General features: G+C 38.9%; 1 protein-coding gene across 4 annotated transcripts in view; it reads right to left on the minus strand.

Annotated features, from left to right (window-relative positions):
- The window catches only part of LOC117421126 (catenin alpha-2-like), a 502,927-nt gene that overhangs the window by 399,542 nt on the left and 82,771 nt on the right, over nucleotides 1-20,614 (minus strand). The window lies entirely within an intron of this gene.

The following is a 20,614-nucleotide window of genomic DNA, read 5'->3' on the forward strand; positions in this document are numbered from 1 at the left end:
AACCCAGATATTGTAATGCGAGTCCAGTTTATTGATAATGTGCGAAACATTATGCTTCACCGAGAACTGAAGTGTTTAGTGAGGCAGGACCCTAATATCTCTTTATTGTCAATCCATAGAGAAGCTATCAGATGGGTTGAGGAGGGAGAACGTGGGGAAACCTCTGGTCTCACACTCATTCATATGAAACGCAGGCCCGGTTAGGGAGTGAGGGTGGTGCTGTTGCCTCCACATCTAATAATTTTGAATTGGCTGAGTTAAAGGAGTGTATAATAAAACAACAGGTACAATTGGACACTCTTTTAAACTATATGGGTAATCAATAGCCCTCAAAGAACCAAGAGGGGTCATGAATTAATGGAAATAGGCTGTATAGTTTTGATGGTGATCTTTCAGTTGTAGTGAAAGAACATAGTCAGGCCTGAGGTGAAGGAGTTGAATCTGCCATAACTGCATTACCCATTCGGCGCAAAGCTGATCTGCAGTCATTGCAAGTACTAGATCCTGTGATCAGTTCATTTTTGCACTACTGGAAGAGAGGTCAGATCCCTAGTCATACCGAGTGTATGCAGGAGCCCCCAGCAGTTCTGAAACTAGTCCGACAATGGGACAGGATACAAGAGAAAGAGGGAACTCTGTATCAACGGATCTACATACCAGATGGAGGTCTTTCAGTTGGTTCTCCCTGGGACACTCCATACTGAAGTACTGATTGGTCTCCACGATAACCATGGACATCAAGGAATTGAGCGAACAACTAACATGGTACGACAGAGATAGTATGCAACGTGATGTCAAGTGTTGGTATCAGGGATGCGAGCGGTGTACTGTCTCCAAAGCAATTCAGCCCAAGGTTAGGACATTTATGGGAAACCTGTTGGCACCCAAGCCACTGGAAGTCCTGGCCATTGATTTCACATCTTTGGAGCGCTCAAGCGATGGACGAGAACACGTTTTGGTATTAACGGACATATTTTCAAAATTACTCAGCCTATACCTACAGCAGACCAATGAGCCAGTACGCTCGCTCAAGTCTTAGTTAACGAATTGTTCTATCGTTTTGGCGTTCCTAAACGTATCCATTCCGATCAAGGAAGACATTTTGAAGGGGACCTGATTAAACAACTTTGTCGCCTGTATGGGATTAACAAGAGCCGAACCACTCCATATCATCCAGAATGTAATGGGCAGTGCAAGTGTTTTAATCGCACATTGCATGATTTGTTGAGGACACTTTCACCAGAAAAGAAAAAAGAGCTGGACTGACCATCTTCCTCAAGTTTTGTTTTGCCTATTCACCACAGTGCATCAGTCCACAGGTCAGTCCCCCTATTATCTGATGTTTGGGAGGGAACCTCAGCGACCTGTTGATCTCCTTTTAGGAACTAGTGACAAGGAACCAGTCGAGGGCACCTCAGAAGAATGGATACAGGAACACCAAGAGTGCCTAAGGTCAGTGTATGATGCAACTAAAAAAAAGCAGTACTATGGCATGGACAACATCACAATGCCAGAGTGAACACCCTAATGATACCAGTCGACACCCTGGTCTATCGTAAGAATCACAGTGTTAAAAGTCGTAACAAGATTCAGGATGTTTGGGACCCCACTGTGTATCGAGTAGTAAGGTGCCTGGATGAAACATGAACTCTATATAAGATTGATCCTAACGATGGCTGTGGTTCAGAGAAGAATCTCCATCGTACCGAACTTCAGCTGGTAGCTAAAATGTCAGAACCATGCAGAAGTTTGGTTGAAGGAGAGTGGGACCTAAAAGACATTTTTTCAGAAGAAGGATCTGATTCTGAGGACCAGGACTCCAGTATATTGGAAGCTGTTGTGATTCCAATAGTTGAGGAACCACAGGTGCAGGGTACCACAAGCAGTAAATTCTCCTCTTCCGGAAACAGCAGTACAACTGTGGCATACACAAATGAGGACAGCAGGCCAACATTCTAACCCATTTCACATCCCAAAGTCGGAGACTGCAGCTGTAGATATTAAGGTAGGCTTGCAGCACAATAAAAAAACAAACATGGTTTTAAAATTAATAAAAGCAATGAGTATCATCTTTATTAACACATATTATATTTATTGTTCACCCTCAAAAACGTGTACATTGGTAAGCTTGGACAATTGATGAAAAATTAGCCAGCAACGAATCTTCATTGCAAAACAGCAGCATGACATACTGTGGTAATATGAAAAATAAGTTCATACTGTTGGCCCACAACACACTCAAAAATGCTTCAAACTTTTTAAAGATTAACAATAAAATCAATACAAGTACCAGTTTTGTCACAAAATCAAAGCAAAAGTGACTAATTTGTTTTTATAACGTGTACATTGATAAATAACAACGCTGGAAAAGGAGCAAAATACAAATATTCATTGCAATATAATCAATGTCTCTGTCTTTTTCATGTGATTGAAAAGCATCCACAGTGATAAGTGTTGTGATCATCATATTGGCTAATAGGGCTTGGCACCCTTGGTTGTTACAATGTTTAAAATGTTTATTAAAATGTGGCCTATTTTTTGATTTTGTTAGTACAACTGGACCCTTTTGCTAATCACATCTTCAGTCTTTTTTTTTTTTTTTGTAGTGGGGGGGTCGCAAGCCGGTATAAATCTCCACATTTTTGTAAAATGACTTTACACTTACTTCAAAGATGGAACGTGTTTCAGTAAAATCAAATGCCCAATAAACTGCATCCCAGGCAGAGGGAGAACACAAACATAAATGTCATATTAAGTGGGGTTGGCATTGCAGGGGAGATGAAGGGAGGTTTCAGTTCCGAGTGACTGTTTTGTAAGCATTATGGAGGCTGTGTGGTCCAGTGGTAAAAGAAAAGGGTTTGTAACCAGGAGGTCCCCGGTTCAAATCCCACCTCAGCCACTGACTCATTGTGTGATCTTGAGCAAGTCACTTAACCTCCTTGTGCTCCGTCTTTCGGGTAAGACGTAATTGAAAGTGACTCTGCAGCTGATGCATAGTTCACACACCCTAGTCTCTGTAAGTCGCCTTGGATAAAGATGTCTGCTAAATAAACACATAATAAACAAATAACATTATGAATGCTCATTCATCACTGTTACACCCCGTTAGAAAATGAACTTTTCCTGCATTTCTTTTAACACAAGACTGTGAACATGAGGGTCTATCTGTACATTTGTTTTAAATACTCGCCCAGCGGACTACTAAGACACAGACATCAACCAGTCCTCATCAGATTTCATTCGCCTCCACCAGTAACAAATAGCTTCTTTTTTTTTTTTTTACATCTATGATGATCCAAAGGCATCTTCAGCAACCCACATATAAATTGGATGAACTATTAAAAAAAGAGATTTATTGTTAAATGTGTATTATGATGTTGTTTAATAGAATTATATCTTCTGCAAATGCAGTTGTCTCGGAGATTAAGGTTTGCAAATCATGTGAAGCCAAAAACACAGGTTGTTAATTCACTGGATACTAAATGCTCCAAGAACATCCACAGATGACTGAACATGAATTTTTCAATCTGACAGTGCAGGTTAGGATTAAGTTAAAGGTTTGGGGTAAAATGATCATATCATATTAATGCAAATATGTGTGTGCTTGTGGACACATGGAAGTTCCTGGAGCATGTGGCTCCAGGGGATGTTTCAAAATAGCAACAAGCAGATGCATTAAAAAAATATATAATAAAAATTTTAAAAAATCAGATCTCTGTTGAATCGGTATTCATCCTGTTTAATCATACACGACCAACCCCCCCTATAGCTCCCCAAACAGGTTACAAATACACCCTCCACACCCCTATAGCTCCCCAAACAGGTTACAAATACACCCTCCACACCCCTATAGCTCCCCGAGCAGGTTACAAATACACCCACCACACCTCTATAGCTCCCCGAACAGGTTACAAATACACCCCCCACACCCCTATAGCTCCCCGAACAGGTTACAAATACACAACCCACACCCCTATAGCTCCCCGAGCAGGTTACAAATACACCCACCACACCCCTATAGCTCCCCGAGCAGGTTACAAATACACCCCCCACACCCCTATAGCTCCCCGAGCAGGTTACAAATACACCCACCACACCCCTATAGCTCCCCGAACAGGTTACAAATACACAACCCACACCCCTATAGCTCCCTGAACAGGTTACAAATACACCCCCCACACCCCTATAGCTCCCCGAGCAGGTTACAAATACACAACCCACACCCCTATAGCTCCCCGAACAGGTTACAAATACACCCCCCACACCCCTATAGCTCCCCGAACAGGTTACAAATACACCCCCCACACCCCTATAGCTCCCCGAACAGGTTACAAATACACCCCCCACACCCCTATAGCTCCCCGAGCAGGTTACAAATACACAACCCACACCCCTATAGCTCCCCGAGCAGGTTACAAATTAATGACTTAGACACAAGTGAGACCTATTACTGTAATAACAAGAAAAATGCATTCATTAAAATGATATTAGAAAATGATTCGGTATCATCAACCAATCAGCTTCCAGCTCTAGTCCGCATAATAGACAGTAGATGTCCACTGGAACGTCAACTGGCATCAACTGTGAATCAAATTGAAAATCAATCCATGCATGTACACAGTTTCTTCATTTTGACTTGCTGTACTGAAAGCTCAGTTCACATCATTTGGACAGCAACTACTCAACAAAGACACACTTGGTAGAAATACATTTTATTATCCACCAAAACCAGCCAATCAACACTTTGCACTGACGAACAACAACAAACCGAGACACAGACAATTCAGTAATATTGCTGTATTCAAATATCTGGCACTGTCCAGATAAACTATAACCTGCTCTGACAAGTAAAATAGTTATTTGTTGAAAAAGTTATTCATTTTTTTTCTCTAATTATGTATGTGATCCTTTAATGAAGTGTTTTAGTTAGATTTCCTTGCTTCTCATCATGTATTTTTCTTGCATCTTACCTCTGTCTCAGAGATTCAGTGACCCGAGTTATAGCTGCTCTGGCACACTAACTCATTCCACTAAAACGAGCAGGGAAAAAACATGCTCTTCTGTTGGCTATGTACATACTGTAGACAATCCTGTAGGGTATACCTATTTATTCACTGCATTGTTGTAACACAACGGTGTCCAAATGTATAAATGTCAGCAGGCAAATTAACTGTGTTTTTACAGTGGACAATATGGTCAGATACTACCACATTAGACAACAATGCCTCCACCAAGCGTGACTTGCTGTACCCAACCAAATAAAAGCGAAAGACATTTTCTGTCTGAACTGTTTCAGTTTGAACAAATGTTTTCCATTAAGCTCTTCCATGTGGAAACCATTTTTTTTTAGAGAACAACGAGAAGAATACATTAGTCAAGATACCTCTAAAATATCTTTTACCTGCTAATCAAGGTGATAAAGTTGAATTTCAAACTATTAAATGAAACCATTTTTCACACATAACAGCAAAATAAAACCCCCCAAAATGTGTCTTTTAATTTGTGACATTTCATTCCCTACACTGGGACCGCGCCTAGGCCTCAGCTCATCATTTTTACTCATTACAACATCGAGCTCTAATATCAACCACTGACTGGGATTCAATCAATACATAAATGCTATTCAGTATGTGGTTGGGGAAATAATTGGCACATTAAGAAATACCTTTCTTTCAAAGTCATACACAAAAGAAAATGCCCTAGATATTTATATTGTTGGAACATCATTCAGATAATGGCTTGATACATTTTTCTTCCTATATTATTAGTGTAACCATGGATTCATAGTTCCTGGAGGAATGTAAAACCCTTAATGTTACAAAGTCACAATGGTCTTGGATTCAAACCCCTAGTTTCCATTCCAGTTACCTGACTCGGTGGTTTGAATGTACACACGAGAGCTGTGAAGCTACAGTTGTTGATATGAAGTATTGTACAAAGTTCATGTTCTTTGTTGCAAATCCATATGTGGTCTTTATTAATTTTTCTCTCTATGAATTAGTCATTTAGCAGACACTTTTAACCAAAGTGACTTACAGAAACTAGGGGGTGAACTATGCATCAACAACTGCTGCTGCAGAGTCACTTGTGTCCTACTGCAATATGCAAATTGCAAACTGCATATCAATTAAAGAAAACTATGTTTACAAAACATTGTCTTCCTGTGGCAATGTGCCCCGTCCCTGTGTGCATTTGTATGTTGCGTGCGTGTGTTAATGTTGGTGTATAGATTGGTACACGGGATATAAACGGGTCTGTGTTTCACGTGTGTTTAAATTGTATATTTGTATTTAGGCACGGGATTGCACATCACGCACGTGCATTTAAAATATAATATGTGAACACGGGGTTTCACGTAATGAATTCACGTGCTGGGATTCAAGTGAATAATTAATTAGTAATTGAATCCCAGCACAAACAGTATAAATAGATGCACGTTTAGTCACTCGTGGTTGGGTGTTCGAGAGTGGAGAACGGGTGAGAGAGAAGGAGAACGTAAAAGTAGTAAAAATAATATCTAGAAGTGTTTGTACTCACCGTGTTTGTTTGTCTCTCCGTGCACCGTTTGTTAAGTGTTTAGTACGTTTTGTTTGTCTTTTTATTTTGGCGTGTAGTGCCGTGTCCTGTTTTGTGTACCGTTTAAAACCTTTTTATTTGTTAATAAACGCTGAGTGCAGCCATTGCACTCAGCTCATCATCACAACCACTGTCTCTGTATTCCTTCCTGCTTCTGGTCTGACGCCACCCACTCTGGCCGTCTTTGTGACACTTCCACAAAATATTCAAAGATACTTTTGGCTCAGATGAGGATATTTTAAAAGAGAATTTCAAAAAGACTTTACAAAACACTGGTTCTGAATGCACTACTCACCAAGCTCGGCTGTCGCAAGAGACAAGCTCCGTGCTGCCTTTTAAAAAGTAATGCATACCATTCTGTACAGTACATTCAAATGAGTTACAGTAGCTACAGTCTGATGTTATTCATATGAAACATTAACATATGTGACAATATGTGATGAAAAACCAAGGCATACATCATTCGTTTTATGGGTGGTGTATGGCAGGAGGATAACAAACTTGCTCAAGGCTTGTTTGTTATCGCTGCACCTGCCCATGACATATCGCTGCACCTGCCCATGACATAAAAGCAGTACGGTATGAGAAAGTATTTCATGACATATCCTCTATTTATCACAAAAAAATATAAGGAGAGGATCACATTTAGCAACAGGACAACTCGGCTTTCTTATATACTGTATTATGGGGTCGTGAATTCAGTTTCAACTTAACAATGTTTGTAATCTGTATAATGCACACCCTTCTTATAACACACTGCTAAATATGGAGTGTACAGTAGGCATGTGTATCGTGGAATATTAGTTTTAAAAAAATAGACCTTTGACATTTTGGACATTTTGTAAATTCTAACAAATAGTACTTTTTCACATTTTTAATGCAAATAGTTGGCTGTACATAGTACTCCTTACTGGGCTTGCTGTGCTGACAGTTCAATTGAGACTGAAATACTAAAAACTAAAGATTTCTGAAATGTGTTCTCAAAGACAACCTCAGTAAGGGGGAATCTTTCTCGCAGCAGTCGTTACTTTTCTTACATACAAAGTAAACCGAAATAAATGTAAACTACAAAAAATAGAGATGTGGAAACTTTAAAAAAAGTAGTAAATCACTGATAGATTAATGTAAATTGGCAATACATCTTAATCAGACACTTTAGCTGATGAAGACTCAGCACCTTACTGTACAGTATTTCAGGCATGTTTATGGACAAAGCCTTGAGTACTGACACATCATAGTATTCTTCTTCCAGATAATTAGAACATTAACCTAGGATGCAGTCCTAAAATACTCTACACCAGTGGATCCCAACCTTTTTCAATGTACGGACCACCTTGGTGTTTAGATTTTTCCAACGGACCACTTGCCATGCATTTCTTCACAACAGCATTTTAAACTTTTATGTGTATAAGTATTGTACATGTAGAAAGTAAAGTACAGTAATCCGTCACGTATCCGCCTGTCACATCTGCCATGAACAACCTCTTCAACAAAATGTGTTTATTATTGAACAGAGAAGATTAGTTCATATATTGTAGATCCTACCAAAGTTTTCATACACTGTGTTGCATGTGTTCTGTGCCATTGCTGGTAGTGTCACGTGAGCTGTTCAGCGTGTTGATATGTAAATAAATCCTGTTCGCCTGCAGGGCGTATCAACTGCAACCTCTGTCTCGATCTTCTGTCTGTCACTTAGCTGCGAATGCACACACCCACACGGCAAATGGCTACTCTGTCACAAGCATTAATACCCTGTATCTTTCTACACAAGGGATTTAGGGGAGCTCTCTAATAAAAGCTGAATCTCAAAACAATAATTGTGTGAATATCGTAATTGTTACAGCTGTGTATAATGGTACTTAAAACAGGATTCAGTCATCTGACTTTTTACATATCTGCCCTTACTCTGGTCCCACCGCAGTCGGATTGCAATAGATTACTGTATTTATATAACGATACTTAACTTATCCGTATATTTCTGACAGATGTAAACACATCATATTACACTCCACTTCAGTTGAGAAATATAGCTAAACTTAAATCTATTATTTCTGTATCTGATGCTGAGAGTCTAATGCATGCCTTTGTTTCATCAAGAATCGACTATTGTAATGCACTTTTTATATAATAAATAATAAAATAATAAGCTACTGTACACGCACCATGATAAAAGTAGTCAATGAAATTAGGATTCAAATGTGTAGCTCTTCATTTTGATTCTGCTATCCTCATTATCATATCACACACATTTAACTTCATATTGAAATGTACAGATTAGTACAGCAATGTACTGTTCATAAGTGAGCAGCCTTTGTAAGCACCCACTACAAAAAAAACAGTAATTAACACTGGCAAAGCAACTAGAAACTGATTAGTTCATTCAAAGCAGTGCCATACATTTGTAAAACACCTGGCATCAGAAATTGGTCATATCATTTACAGTCAGTTGCTGTTTTTAGAGGTCTATTAAAGTCAATGCTGCCGATATCTTAATGTATATTTAACATTGTACAAAGTTATTGCTCCAATCTCGGATATGTTGTGAGATCAAATATGTTTTGGCATAAAAATTATAAACATTATTTTAAGGCTGTGTGATAACCTAGCAGCAAAGACTTTCACACTGTGTTATGATCCTTCATTACACAGCTCAAATACGGATTTAATGAAACCTGCAATATGTCCAAAATGCAAAGATCACGCTATGTAACATATAAAACAATAAAAAAGAGCGACAGAACAAACTCAAACGTCTCTAGATCGAGCACATTGAATATTATCCCCAGGCAAAGAGGTTTTGTAGGGCACTGCAGAACAGAACACATCCGTGCCTGAATTTCCAACAATTTCAACTTCCCACCCACAGCTCACTTAGTTTTTCCTCCAAACACTTAGATAATTTATTCTGAAGTGGTTATACAGTATCTTGGAATTGTATATTGTGTGGCATTCCCCCAAATCCATGAATCAAGGATGACTTCTTAACAAACTACATTCAAATTTCCAAGAAAATGTTTCCTCTAAACATGTGGGCTATTGCTCAAGAACAGAATGTGCACCACTTCTTTGAAAAGTAAATAAAAAACAATTAGCAGTAAATTACCTGCAGATGTGTACCCTCTCTGTTGGATTATCAAGTGTATATTCAGTACACTGCATGGGTTATTGTGACGGGATACCCCCGCCCCTGAGTTTATTTGTGTTTTGTCTGATTACACTATGTAACACAATTTTTGTTCCTGGGTAGTAAGTGTTATTTCCTAATTGCTTATGCCTCAAAAGTATAGAAAATGGCTATTATTCCCCACAAACTTTGCTTTTTGAAATTGACCTATTTCCAATGAGAAAACGGGTGAATTTGTGTCTTTTCGTTCATATAAAGTCAGAAAAAAACAACATATGAATCCAAATTAACATGTATTTATACTAAAGTAATACAAAAATGACTACAAAAGATTTAGAAGTGAGTAGTTTTTCGAGATTTACGATTATACTGTAAATCACTTTCACGAATCAGCCCCCAAATGTAGTCTCCCATCATGTTCTCGTTATACTGTCCTTGGTAGCGGCGTTCAAAGTCCAGTATATCCTGGTGGAAGCGCTCGCCTTGCTCCTCCGAGTACGCTCCCATGTTCTCCTTGAATTGATCAAGATGAGCATCAAGGATGTGGACTTTGAGGGACATCCTACAGCCCATTGTGCCGGAGTTCTTCACCAGAGTCTCAACCAGCTCCACATAGTTTTCGACCTTGTGATTGACCAGGAAGCCCCGAACCACTGCGACAAAGCTGTTCCAAGCCGCTTTCTCCTTACTAGTGAGCTTCTTGGGGAATTCATTGCACTCCAGGATCTTCTTTATCTGTGGTCCGATGAAGACACCGGCTTTGACCTTTGCCTCAGACAGCTTAGGGAAGAAGTCTTGAAGGTACTTGAAGGCTGCCGACTCCTTATCTAGAGCTCTGACAAATTGTTTCATAAGGCCCAATTTGATGTGCAGTGGTGGCATCAGCACCTTCCGGGGGTCCACCAGTGGCTCCCACTTGACGTTGTTCCTCCCCACGGAGAATTCGGTCCGCTGTGGCCAGTCCCGCCTGTGGTATTGCGCCTTGGTGTCCCTGCTGTCCCAAAGGCAAAGACAGCAGGAAAACTTGGTAAAACCGCCTTGGAGACCCATCAGGAATGCCACCATTTTGAAGTCTCCTATGACCTCCCAGCCGTACTCATCATACTTCAAGGCGTCCAGCAAGGTCTTGATGCTGTTGTAATCCTCTTTGAGGTGCACCGAGTGAGCCAGGGGAAGAGACGGGTACTTCTTACCATTATGGAGCAGCACGGCTTTGAGGCTCCTGGATGAGCTGTCAATGAAGAGGCGCCACTCATTCTGGTTACAGGCGATTCCGATTGCCTCGAACAGACTGGTCACATTGTGGCAGAAGCAGAGCCCATCTTGACGGGTGAAGAAGCTGGAAAAAGGTTGGTGACGCTTCCTCTGATCTGCGACTTGCACACTTTCATCCAACAAGTTCCACTGCTTGAGCCTTGACGTCAAAAGCTCGGCATTGGACTTGGTGATACCAAGATCTCTAATCAAGTCGTTGAGGTCTTTTTGGATGGGGTTGTATGGGTTTCTCTCCTCAGCTCCACCTCTGAAATGGTCATCTGGATCTACAACGTCTTCCTCGCTCTCTGACTTGCTGCTCTCTTCTAAAGACGGCTGCTCTCTCTCCGGAGGAGTGGGTACGGGGAGCTCATGGCAGTGTGGCACCAGGGCGATGGATGAAGGAAGGTCCGGATACGTGATAGCAGGTGCATTCTTGCCAGTCCGACGTTTGGAAGGGTCCACCATGCAGAAGTAGCAGTTGCTTGAGTGGTCAGTGGGTTCCTGCCAAATTCTTGGGATAGCGAACTTCATGGCTCTCTTTTCCCCTCTGTACCATCCTACAAAAATACATTTATTTCACCCATGACTAATGTGTAAGAGATTCTCGCAACATTTTTCATATATGATATATTTTTTCAATAACATTGAAAATTGTAAAACATTTTAAAATTAAAAACTTTTACAATTTTAAAATTTTTAACAAATTTTACAACATAAAATTCCGAGCAACAATTGTCCATCTTACCTTCCAGAGTTTTTTTGCAGTGCTCGCAGGTGAAATGAGGTGCCCAGGGTTTGTCTTGATCCCTGACAGGCATGCCGAAATATGCCTTGTAGGCCCCACACATCTTAGCAGATGCTTCCGCGGAGTACTTTTTCGCTCTTGTCTTGATAAATTGGCCGCAGACATAGCAAAATGCGTCTGCCGGATGCTTGCAGCCTCTTGATGCCATCTCAGAAAAATGCAGATATGTATCCACTTAGGCAGCTGGAACTGAACTGAACTGGTGGGCTTAAGGCCCCTGTATTTATACTGCTATTTATATTACTGGAAAGTTCTAGAAAGTTCTGGAAGTTACTCCAAGTTTACTCAGCACTGAATCTATCTGGAATGTTCTGGAAAATAGGTAAATTTCAAAATATCACTGTCCTGGTCACAAAAGCAAAGTTTGTGGGGAATAATAGCCATTTTCCATACTTTTGAGGCATAAGCAATTAGGAAATAACACTTACTACACAGGAACCAAAAAAAAAAAAAAATTGCTACAAGGTGTTATTATTATGTACTGCTATTTGTGCTTGTTTTATTGTAATAATGTAAGGTAGTTTGGCAGAGACGAGAAGCAAACATTGTCTCTGCCAGACTACCTCTTGTGACAACGCGTGGTCGGCAGCTGATGATTTATTGATAAATTGGTTGACGGCCATGCATATGAGAACCTGTTGAATGTGGTTGAGGGATCAACTAGGTAATTGGTGCCCAGTTAATCCCTTGACCATGTTATAAAAGCCAACAGCTTTTGCTCACTCGGGGTTGGGTGTTCAGAGGTGGAACGTGAGTGAAAGAGAACTAAAAATATATCAATAACAATTGCTACTCTAGCTGGCTTTAAAACCAGCTCGATACTTCTTTGCTTCCGTGTTTTGTGTCTGCCTGTTTGTTTTGGCCATCATGCCATTTGCTTTAAAAAGTGTTTTGTTTTGTTGGTTTAAATATTTTATTTATAATTAAAATGCACAACAGCTCTTCATGTACAATGGCTGCTCGCTTATGAATGGTAAATTTCCGTACTACTCGTGCATTTCGATATTAATTTAAATGAGAGTGATATGATAATGATGAATTAATATGAAGTGCAACACATTAATCATGACAGTTTAATTCATTTTCTTGTATTTATTTGTGATAAATCAGTTTAAATTTCCAATTTCTGAAGTAAAACTATTACACAATCAGTGACATTTTACACATGAGTTCACTTGGAGGTGTACATTTCTCTAATTGTGAACAGCTTTTTTGCCCAAAAGCACGTAGCGGTCAATAGAGGGCAGTATAGATAAAACAATGCACAGTTAACAAGAACCAAAGACAAGCAACCACATACTGTAACATCTTTCACATTCCTTCAAGGTGAGAAAAATGGACACATTTCAATTGTAGAATATCAATTCCATTTCAGGGCTTTACTTTCAAAATTCTCATTGGCCCTACTTACCATGTTCTGGGACATCTCATATTATATCACTTTAAAGCAAGTACATAGGTAAACATACTATATGATAAAGAAAAGCCAGAGCAGTTCCATATTCCATCACCCTTAAATGAAGAAACAGTTCCATTATTTTTATTTTTTTTACAGTACTTATTGTTGTCACTGCTTTTTAAAGTAACAGTTAAAATGACATATTATTATTTTAATGTATGTGATTTAAAGGGATATTTTAGCATGTTCTCTTTTACTATTTCAGGAAATTGTTTTGTATATTATACATTTTTGTTCTTTTTATCTGCAAAGCGCTTTGAGATTTATCACGAAAGGCGCTATACAGTATAAGAAATAAAGATTGATTAACTTAGGAAATTGAATCGCTCACAGTGAAGATAGTTTTTTAGGCATTGCTTTAGCGATAGCTTTGTTTTGGCAGATGTCTTGATATAAAATACCAAGTAATAAATTAATTTTCTGTGTGTAAGAAACATAATGTGCCCCTTTCTGCTAGCCCATTAGGAGCCGTGCAATATAATTTATCATTCACACTCATGCCTTCTTTCAGTACATTAAACTTCAGGCACTACATCAATTTATAAAGCTGCCTTATTTCTAACTTTGCAATTAAAACTACAACATCAATCAGGACCACACAGGCCATGCAATCTGCATATTCAATTACAGTGTTTTTAAACATCCACAATCAAACTGCAACTTTTTTTCCCCATAATTTCTTTGTATTGTGATTCAAGTTACTGTTAAATAGAGATGTGTGAAATATGCCAAGTTTGTGCTTTCCTACCAATCAAAAACAGATTTTTGATTAAAACACATAAGTATTGTGTAGTGAAAGACAATTAATTATGTATATATCTTTCACATCTTGCCATTGTCCTAAAAAACAACTTTACTGGTACAGAATATGAAATTGAAATGTATTCATCTTAGATGTGTATGTGTATACAAACAAACAGGTAATGTATTTATTAAAACCCTATTGCATTAGGATTGTATAGTTTACAAATATGTGTTAGTTCTTTAAAACAAATAAAAAAAAATGAAAAATGAAGTTCTCACTTGTTAAAGTGAGAAATCTGGCAGCTCCATCGGTGCTGATTAAGAGATTTAGGCAACACCTGCAAATTATAATTAGAACATGGAACAGAGATTTCCTTTAAATAGATACAGGTCAGAAAAAGTAAAAGGCAAATGCAAGGGAAGTGGGTGAACTCTCTCAGTTCAACCAGTCAATTATAAGATATCAACGACTTGTAATTAAAAAATCTCATTTTGATCAGGGGTAGAGATTTTCATTTAAAGAAGACTGAAGCCCCTGCAATCTTTGCACACCTCTGTAAGTATTGTTGAAGCCATGATAAATTGGTCTCTGTACAAGAATGGATATAAAAGGGGCATCCTGTTTTGTAAACACACTATACAAGATGAATTTTCAAGTTGGCTTCAGTCACAATGGCTAATACAGCAGATATGATATTACTCTAAGACCTTACCTTAAATCTATGTAATTATAAAGAACAAACATTGCTTACAGTGGATGCAATCCTCATTAATCTTTAAAATATATATATATATATATATATATATATATTATTATTATTATTTATTTCTTAGCAGACGCCCTTATCCAGGGCGACTTACAATCGTAAGCAAAAACATTTCAAGCGTTACAATACAAGTAATACAATAAGAGCATATATATATATATATATATATATATATATATATATATATAATCACATAATGTGCCTCTCTACAGGCACTGAACCACCCAGAATCTGGGATAATTTCATAACTACTGCACACCCTGAAGTGTGTTATTGTGTTTATAACATGGGCAATTAAAAACTAATCACAACATTCAGTGTTCTCTGTGCTTAAATTATATCCGAACTGTGCAGTAATGCAAAAATTCCTGCAGTAATTTGTGTAAATCAGCAGGTATTTGTGTTTATTTTTTTGTCCAGACCCTATAGATAATGTTTTTTTTGTTTTTTTTTGTCAACAAATATCACAGTAGAAAAGTGTCATGCTCAGCCACCAGCACTGCAAATACAGTGCCTTGCAAAAGTATTCAGACCCCTGACCAATTCTCTCATATTACTGAATTACAAATGGTACATTGAAATTTCGTTCTGTTTGATAGTTTATTTTAAAACACTGAAACTCAAAATCAATTATTGTAAGGTGACATTGGTTTGACGCATAGACCTGATCAGCCTCTGGATAGAATGCTGTGGGATGTTCCGCCACTCTTCCTGTGCAGCTGCAGCCAGCTGGTGAAGGTTGGCTGGTCGCGGTTGTCTCCTGTGGATGGCACTGGCGATTTGGTCCCACAGATGTTCTATTGGACTCAGGTCAGGAGAAAAAGCTGGCCACGGCAAGACCTGGACATTGTTTTCTTGAAGTCGTGCAATTGTAATCCTAGCACTGTGTGGTCTTGCATTGCCCTGCTGGAAAACCGACACTTCCGGATTGGCTTGCAGGAACGGAAAAACTATTGCCTCAAGAACATCATCAATGTATCGCTGAGCAGTAAGGGTACCCTCAATTTGCACCAAAGGCGTTCTTGTGTTAAAGGAGATTCCTCCCCACGTCATCACACTTCCACCGTCCCACCGGTTGGCTTGAACAATGCAACAGTCAGCATAAAGCTCACCACGACATCTACACACACGTTGTCTTCCGTCAGGTCTGTCAAGGGCAAAACGACATTCATCGGTGAATAAAACACTCCACCACTCTCTCTGCCGCCACCTCAAATGTTCTCTGGCCCACAGAAGATGGCAATTTCATCTCTCAGCTGTCAACACGTTACCCCTGAACAGCCTCTGAGCATGCAAATCATTTTCATGCAGACGGCTGATGCGCGGGTTATTTCTTCCTGGAATTTCTTGTGCTGCAGCCACTGCAGTCTGAAAACGATTACGCAGATGGATCAGTCGGATGTGACAGTCCTGGGCCGAGTTGGTGACCCTCTGCCAGAAGCAGAACATCTCATTCTCTGGACAACTCTCACAGATAGGCCACCTTCAATCATGTCGATAGCATCCAGGCGATCTTCATTACTCAAGCGGGGCATGGTCATATCTTTCGCTGTTCTTGCATTACTTAAAATCATGTCTTTTCGAATGGTTATTTATACAGATTCTTAATCAACTCATTTTGGCAATTTTAACTCAATTCAAATGCCAAACCCTGGGCACCTGCCGTTTTTATGAAATCACTTGAGCTCAGTATTTTGTTATCCCAAGGAACAATACTACTCAAACAATCAACAAACCTGTCTGCTCACTATTTAAAATGTAAATAACATTATGTATGTGCCCAATGAACTACTGAAGTAAAACTTAGACTGTTACATTTTCGTTGTGCATCAGTATATATTGTAGTTGCTCTAACTGAAGCAATTTTCACTCTGCCATTTCCAGTTTAGTTTCCAATCTAATATTGCACTCTCTGTTGCTGGTACTTCTGCTTAGCCCAGTGTCATCTGTTCACATACCATACATGGGACACCATTACCCTGCAATGACTGATCCTAACAAGTGAGGGTAATCAAGCCGGCTGGAGTGCTGCATTTTTCTATTAGCCACTTTGGTATTGAACCACCTGAAATGCGTTGCAGCGCCATGAATAATTTATGACTGTTTACTGTACTGTTTTGAGTAGAGTGCTGATTGGTAAGCAGCGTCACAATCTATGTTACACGGCAAACCAACAGAGAAAAGTCTTTTGTACTTTACAAGAATGTTTACGCAACCTTGGTGTCCTCATAATGTGCATAAAAAGAGCAGAGCAATGAGCAGAGCAATGTTCTCTAATCTGCTTTGCATTGTATATTTCCATAAAAAAACACAATATGACAATACTATTGCAGGGCTCTAAAGTGGCAACAAGAAGGGCAATGCCAAAATGGCCTTCAGTTCAGTACATTTATAGAGGGTACCAAGGCCACTAAACTTAAAGGTCAAGGTCAAGGTGTAGTATGTTGTGTAAGTTTGCTTAGGATTCCTATCCTAATTGCAAAGCATATGACATGGATAATTGCAAAGCATATTGGTTTATTTAGATTTCCAGAAAGCTTTTGACAAAGTCCCTGTGACAGAAATATAATGAGTTTTGGTTGTAAATCTCCCTCCCGACCTCTGAGGGCGCTAAGCAGTGGAAGGGGAAGGCTTTGGACGGGCTGGCCTGACAGTTCTTTCACGGGACGGGAAGTCGGTCAGTCTGGAAGAAGGCGAGACTCTGTTGCAGGAACGTATTGACCCAGAAATGGTAAACGATATAGCAGCTGCAGACAGTAGAGACAGCTGCAATCGTTTACCAAGGGGTCATGCGTGATAGCATAAACGGGATGGAGGATCATAAATCTTTTCCTTTGCTTGGTACAGAAAAGCATGGAACTGGAAGGACCGGGAGAGTTCCCAAACACAATTGTATTGAGAAAAGAGTTCATGAGTGTTTTGTTTGTTTTGTCGTTGTTAGTAATTGTCTTTTGTAATCACGTCTCCGGAGCTGTCGCATTCGGCCAGCACTACCCGGAGCAACACTACACCACAATCACTGTTTAATTGTTAATCACCCACCACAAGCACTACTGCACGCACCCAGGACTGGTGACCATGTTAGTATATTGTGGGACGGATATTTGTGTTTATTGTTTGGGACTGTAACCCTGTTGTTATTTACTCTGTGTTCTACACATTGCTGTGTATTGCCAGGGATTATTATTTGGTCACCAGACCTGGATACAAATAAAAACTGTTCCAAACTGGATTATAACTCTCTGTGTTTCATTACTGTACTGCATCACCCCTGCACCTGCACGTACCACTTACCACTGTCCTGCATAAAAGATTAATCCTCAAACTGAACGCAGTAGGGATTCAAGTAAATGCAAGCACATGGATTAGGGAGTAGTTAACATGTAGAAAACAGAAAGTACTGATTAGAGGAGAAACCTCAAAATGGAGCGAGGTAACCAGTGATGTACCACAGGGATCAGTATTAGGTTCTCTGCTATTCCTAATCTACATAAATGATTTAGATTGTGGTATAGTAAGAAAACTTGTTAAATTTGCAGACAACACAAAATAGGAGTGGCAAACACTGTTGCAGCAGCAAAGGTCATTCAAAATGATCTAGACAGCATTCAGAACTAGGCAGACACATGGCAAATGACATTTAATAGAGAAAAGTGTAAGGTACTGCATGCAGGCAATAAAAATGTGCATTATAAATATCATATGGGAGATACTGAAATTGATGAAGGAATCTATGAAAAAGACCTAGGAGTTTATGTTGACTCAGAAATGTCTTCATCTAGACAATGTGGGGAAGCTATAAAAAAAGGCCAAGAAGATGTTCGGATATATTGTGAAAAGTGTTGAATTTAAATCAAGGGAAGTAATGTTAACCCCCCCCCCCCCCCTCCTTTTTTTAAGTGCTGAGAGGGATAATCAGCGCCTTTGAAATTCTCCTGCTCTGTGCCTCTCTATCACTTTATCCCTGACTTGTTTGAAAAACTTTGTTAAAGTAATGTTAAGGTTTGGTTGCAAAAGTCCAAAAGGTTAGGAAATTGCAAGTTAAGGTAGCCATGCAACCTTAACTCTTCACCCTTATGTGTATGTTTCCTGTCACACTTGACATCACATATGACATCATCAATGACATCGGCATGACAAATTCTCTCCGAAAACTGGCCTACAGACATAACACTGGAAAATCATAGTCCTTGTGATTGGTAACATGTTCAGTAACTGCATTAGCATTCCCACAATGTTTGCTGTCAAGCTAATTATTTCACTAATGCTCTAAATAAAACCAATAAACTCAGAATACAGTAGTGCTATATAATTAATTAGGGAAATTACATGTATTACTGGAACTAATTTTAAACAAGTCATATTTCTCCAAACCTATCAGCAATATTCATACAAACAATATTTTCTGTATTAACTACACTGTTTCATGTGGCATTGTGTCACTGCATTTTCTGGAGTATGTGTATGTTTGCACTGTGATTAACCATCCTTCTTTCAAACTTTACAGTTGACTATTAATACTTGCTAACATACTGTTATGCTGGAAGCCAATTATGACATCAAAATGTTTTGTTACCTATTGCAGATTTCTGCAGTTCAGCATTGTGAAAATGTAACGGTACTCAATGAAGTACATAAACAAGAGGTGGATTGTAATGCGTGGATGTTATGCTTACAAGAGACATAAAACACTGCTTTGTGTACCACAGCATACATGTATCAACAGTATACCATACAGTGCTAACTGTAATGGAAAGTGTTAACATACATGTACGGTTTGACACACTGCATGTCCCATTCGTTTTCAGGTACTCCTTTCCAAAAAAAATCTAATACTCATCACTACAACTTTTTTTTTTTTTGGATGAATTGCGTCTCAGGATTGCAGCACTGCTGTGGTGTAGGTGTAATTACATGCTTGTCCAGCTTTCTTATTGACAAACTCTTCACTGTGATGTTTACTGATTTTATAGGATGTAAAGGCTTGAATCACTGTTCGCGTTGATGTTAAAATCATTATAAATATTTTAAATGTATGAATTTTACTGTCTATAACCATACTATTTCCCCAGGATTTTTTATTTTTTATTATTATTTTTTTTTTTAATGTTTATTTATTTATTTTTTAGAAGTGTAGTCAGAATTTAAATACTATTGATTTCACACAACACAAACTCTGCTTCGGTGAATTTTAATAAATTTACCATGACTGCTCCGTGATTTGGGGAAATCTTTCAGAGACAGATTTTTTACCTTTTTAGTTATTTACATGTCCATCTAGCTAGCTACCAATGCACCTGGATTATATTATGAATTTTTCAGGGCACTGTTTTCTCATTGTTTTTTTTTTTAAACGTTCTCTCATTAAACTAAAGCAATATGCTGGTAATAATAATTAGCTGTGCCTGTGTTGAAAGGAAACCACACCCGCAAATATAATTATGTAAAGTAACGAAATTCCTTTGCCTATCACCTTTAAGGTTGAGTGGTTACCTTAACTTGCAATTTCCTAACCTTATGAACTTCTGCAACCAAACCTTAATGTTACTTCAACAAAGTTTTTGCCATTGAATTTCCATTGTTTTGCAGAAGGCATCCTGGAAAATCAAACAACTGCATCTGCCAAATAATGTAGTGGTGAAAACACAACTTGAGACACTAAATAGCACAGAAGAAAGAGACACGCACAAAGTAAGTACGTTTTTTTTTTTTTTTTTTTTTAAAAAGCCAGATTTATTGAAGCCAAATCAAATGTGAAAAATGTTAATCCCTGCACCTGAGGCTGAAGAGCAGCAACGGCTGTCCCTGAGACTAGAGAGGTGGGGACAGATTTGAACAGTAGTGCTGAGGGTAGTTATTCTTCATGTTGTATGGTTCTGTCC

Source organism: Acipenser ruthenus, chromosome 1, assembly GCF_902713425.1.
Source record: "Acipenser ruthenus chromosome 1, fAciRut3.2 maternal haplotype, whole genome shotgun sequence".
Lineage (NCBI taxonomy): Eukaryota > Metazoa > Chordata > Actinopteri > Acipenseriformes > Acipenseridae > Acipenser > Acipenser ruthenus.